This window comes from Pygoscelis adeliae, unplaced genomic scaffold, assembly GCF_000699105.1.
Source record: "Pygoscelis adeliae isolate BGI_AS28 unplaced genomic scaffold, ASM69910v1 Scaffold347, whole genome shotgun sequence".
Taxonomy (NCBI): Eukaryota; Metazoa; Chordata; class Aves; order Sphenisciformes; family Spheniscidae; genus Pygoscelis; species Pygoscelis adeliae.
In genome coordinates, this window is record NW_008825158.1 from 691,168 (window position 1) to 691,658 (window position 491).

Genomic DNA, 491 nt, shown 5'->3' on the forward strand with positions numbered 1-491 from the left:
GCTCGTTCCCCGGGGAGCACCGCAAGTGCTCCCCGGGCTTAATCCGCGACGGATTTCGGGAGCCCGAGCGGGGTGCGGGGGGTGGTGGTGCTGTATTCCCGGCTGTTTCGACCTTCGGTTCCTCCGTCCCCACCTCTGGGGCTCCCCGGAGGAGCTGCGGGACGTGGGCCGGGAGGATGCTGTGCAGGCGAGGAAGCGTCTGGCGTCGGCAGCGTCAGAGCAGTTAACAAAGCGACAGCTAATGACACAAACAATCCCACGCGCTGCAAGAAATCGGTCCCCGAGCCAGGAACAACCGAGCCTTGGAAGCGCGGCGTAGCTCCTGTGCCACCCCGCTGCTGTGCCCCCAGCCAGTGCATGCCCCGGCCTTTGCTCTGGAGCTCCGCCCGTCTCCCAGCCATCCTCATCCTCGGGCCGGTGATGCTCTGCCTGCCCTGTCTGTCTGAGGATGGATGGGCCATTCCCACCAGACGGAGGGGCAGGCACAAACT